The sequence below is a fragment of the Sciurus vulgaris genome (genome assembly GCF_902686455.1).
Source record: "Sciurus vulgaris genome assembly, chromosome: 19".
In the NCBI taxonomy this organism is placed as follows: Eukaryota; Metazoa; Chordata; class Mammalia; order Rodentia; family Sciuridae; genus Sciurus; species Sciurus vulgaris.
The window spans coordinates 24,470,982-24,475,141 of NC_136480.1; the positions used below are offsets into that span (position 1 = coordinate 24,470,982).

The 4,160-nt window shown below is 41.0% G+C and overlaps 1 pseudogene across 1 annotated transcript; it reads right to left on the reverse strand.

Moving 5' to 3' along the window:
- Positions 1-330: 330 nt before the first annotated feature.
- LOC306650251 (ubiquitin-conjugating enzyme E2 Q2-like) lies at positions 331-2,494 on the reverse strand (annotated as a pseudogene). The gene has a single exon. The product of its transcript is annotated as a ubiquitin-conjugating enzyme E2 Q2-like (transcript).
- Positions 2,495-4,160: the final 1,666 nt, after the last annotated feature.

The following is a 4,160-nucleotide window of genomic DNA, read 5'->3' on the forward strand; positions in this document are numbered from 1 at the left end:
TGGTGCCTTCACCAATAAGTGGGAATGCTGGCCCTGTGTTTCCTTCTAGCAGCTTCATGTTTCTGGTCTAATTGCTGGGTCTTTAATCAACTTTGAATTGATTTTTGCATAAAGTGAAAGATAGGGATCTAGTTTCATTCTTCTATATATAGATATAGTTTACCCAGCACCACTTGTTTAAAAACCTCTCTTTTCTCCAATGTATGCTTTTGACGCCTTTGTTGACAATCAGATGACTATCTATACAGGATGGTTTCCGTGTCTTTCATTCCATTCCACGGGTCTTCATGGCTATTTTCTTTTTTTTTTTTTTTTTTAATCAAACTTGGGTTTATTAAAAAAAAAAAAAATCTCTCACCAACCAAACAGGACTGATTCATATAAGGCAATAAAATGGAGAGTACATTGATTTGAGTCAGGTTTTACAAAAGAATTAAGAGATCCTATTAGTCTTTTGGTTGTAAAAGCCATTTTCATGACAACAAAAATTTTAAGAATCTCCAAATCAGATATCTTTTTGTACTTAACTATATAGCTTTTTGCTCAAGGAAGTCTATCTTCATGCCAATCACTTTATAAGTTTATTAGTTTACAAATAATTGCAATATCCCGTTAATAAAATGGAAAGGTAAAATGACTTAGTATTTTAAATAACTTCAAGCTCTATATTGTGGCTCTTCTTCGTAAGAAATATTGAACCAACAAGAAGCAGATTCAGCCCAGCAAGACTCTGCTGCCCCAGTGGAAATTACTACTCACAAGCCTTAAGTGTTACTTCCTTACTTTGCTTTGCCTAAAAAGTACAATTCAAGTAAGAGCATACCTTCAGGAAACAGTTCATATCTTCATATAGCCATAAAAAATGTTTAACAATTTAATGAGTAAATTTCCTGTCATTACGTTAGCAATATCATAAAATGGTTTTAGGCCTTAAAAAAGGCTGTGGTTTAGAAGACTTAAAATTTTCTAAACCAATATTGAACATTGATTAAACTTTTATTGGCTCTAAATGGAACAGTATTTTGCAAATCCTTGTAACCCATGGACTCAACATAGGAAAGTCACTGCCAAGTCGCAACTGCAGTAACCTGATGCTGACTTGCCTGCTTAAAAGATTTCACTTTTCAAGAAAAAGAGATAAGGAGTGGCCAGTAAGTGTATTTATCAGGAATATACAGTAAAGGCCCCACTGCTCAATCCAAGATAACTAAAGTGAGTAAAATGAAATGGCTGTAACTTATACTGGATGTCAGTTGACAGATTATCCACTAAAATATCTATTAGCTAACATCTTCGGTACTGCTGTTATAGGGGCACTCAAAGCTTGTATCTGCATGTTGGGAAGATTTTCTTTAAAGCAACATTGGTCCAAACATATGAGAGTCAACATATTTTAGCCATCTTCTTTTGGAGGAGTGTACCAGCCATTTTTCTCATGTATCTGTACAATGGAATTATAGGACTGTTGGGCTCTTGCTAGATTACATTGATTCTTATTTGCTCCAAACTGCACTCTGGCCTTGCCTTTGACTAAGGTGGCATTTATTTGCATGATTCTATTTAATAGGCACTGCTCCAGCCCTGTTTTGTGAGAAGTTCCATGCATAATGCTCCTCCACCCAACACATACCCTCCTGAGAGAACAGGTAATAGCACTCGAACAAATGGAGGATCAAAGGGAAAGTTATCCTTAAAAGAGAAGTTAAGCAAAATGTATTCTATGCCTTCTTTTTCTTTTAAGATCTGAAGATCACTGTGCAACGGACTATCAGGGTCAACCTTCTGCAGTTTAACATGCCAATCATATAAACTGTCATTTATGAGTTCCACTGAATAAATCCGTGTTTTATAACTCTGTGATCTGTATATGTCCCTGAGCTCTTTCATAGGTCTATCTGAAGCTTGCACTGACCCAGACATCGCACCATTTAAATGGTCTTGCCCTTGAGTCTTCCTAATTTTCTCTAATATTGCCAAATTTTCTTTTTCGATTCCTTCATCCTCTGACTTTTTCCCACTAATAGGCTCCTCTTCCTTCATCTCATAATGATCCAAGTCTTCTGTATCTTCGGCCATCTCTTCTTCCTCCTCCTCTTCTGAAGTCACTTCTGTTATCCCATTCTGACCCGTGGGTAGTGGATGGCTCAACATCCAGGTGCTTAGGAAGGTCATGCAATCTGCAGGGTTCACATATCAGCCACTTCAGTCGCTGACGAAGCGAACTGTCCTTAGTATCTTCTAGACGTCGCAGAACCGATGTCAGAGCTGGGTCATCGGAGTCCACACACCACGTTGGTGAGGACGACGGTAAGATTCCGTGACGTCGCGGCGGAGTGTGGGCGGCGGCTGCGGGCAGTGGGGCGACCCGGCGGCGGTACCAGGAACTGGCGGTGCGGTTCGCCCAGCTTCCAGCTACCATGCGGCATCGCTCGTGGTTCTTGGGGAAGAGGGACGCCAGGAACTTCAGCTCGGTCTCGAGCCCTGACCCGGACATCTTCCCCTCATCTCCGGCCGGAGGGGTGCGGAAGGGGAGCTGGGTCCGAGCCCCGCGGGCCGCCCGGCCGCGCTCTTGCGGCTCCGCCTCTCCCCGGCCTCCCTGGCTACTCAGGCCAGCACCGCGCCGTGCTTCTTGTCACTGCGCTTCTGACCGAGACCGGGCGTTACGGTGGGCCTAGCGTGGCTCGTATTGCGCAGTGTGCTCCGACTATTCTGGGCCTTTTATTATTCCACACGAATTTTAGGGCATTTATTTCCAGGTTCCGGGAAGCATGTCACTGTTGTTATGGGGATCGCACTGAATCTATAGGTCAGTGCAGCCATTTGACGATTTGATTCTGCTATCCAAGACCACGGGAGTTCTTTCCATCTTCTAAGATCTTTAATTTCTTTGGGTTCTATGGCTTTCATTGTGATTCGTTCAGCTCCTTGGTTAGCTGCTCCCTCCCCCAGGTGTTTTCTTTCTTTCTCTTTTTGAGGAATGTTTTCCTGATTTCCTTCTAAGCCGATTCGTTTCTGGAGTGTAGGAAAGCTACTGGAACCTTATGTTGATTCTGTGACTGCGACTGTGCTGAATGTATCAGCCCTAGCAGTCTTCTGGTGCAGCTTTTTGCATCTCCCAAGCACAGGACCATAAGACCCACCAACAGTGATCATTCGACGGCTTCCTTTCCTGTTTGTATCCCTTGTTATTTCCTTCCCTTGCTCAATTGCTCTGGCTAGAATTTCTAGCACTGTGTTGAACAGGAATGGTAAGGGTGGGCAGCTTTCATCTTGCTCCAGATTTTAGCAGAAATGCCTTCAGTTTTTCCTCCTTCTCCATGATGCTGCTTTTGGGTCTGTCCTAGAGAGTTTTTGTGATGTTCAGGGAAGTGCCTTCTATTCAGAGTTTCTTCAGTATTTTCAACATGGCTGAGTGCAGGATTTGTTGAAGGCTTTTCCCCCATATATTGAGATGACTGTTGTGATGAATCACATGTAATTTTTTACATATGTAGAACAAACCTTGCATACCTGAGATGAAACCAACTTGATCATGACATACAATCTTCTTCAGGTGTTTTATTAATACAGACTGCTAATATTTCACTACAGATTCTTGAATGTATGTTTGTCAGGGATATTGGTCTATAGTTTTCCTTCCTTGATATGTCTGTACCTGGTATCAGGGGAACTCAAGTTTCATAGAATGGATATGGGAGTGTTCCCTTTCTATTTCATGGAATAATTTGAGGAATATTTGGTATTGACTGTCCTTTGAAGGTCTGGTAGAACTCAGTGGAGACTCCATCTGCTCCTGGGCTTTTCATTGTTGGAAGACTTTTTTATTACTGCTTTAATCTCGTTGCTTGACATTGACCACTTTACATTTTCTGTATTCTCTTGGTTCAACTTGGGTAGGTCACATGTGTCTAAATAAGTCAATAAATTATACATTTTCCCATTTACTGTAATAGATTTCATAATAGTCCCTAATGATTCTCTAGATTTCAGAAATGTAAGTGATGATATCTCCTTTTTCTTATATAATTTTCTTGTGGTTAGTTTGGGTGAGGGTTTATCAATCTCGTTTACCTTTTAAAAGAATGAACTCTATTAATTCCTTGTATTTTTTTTATTCATTCTTCCAATAATCTCAGCTCTAACCTTAATTATTTCCTATT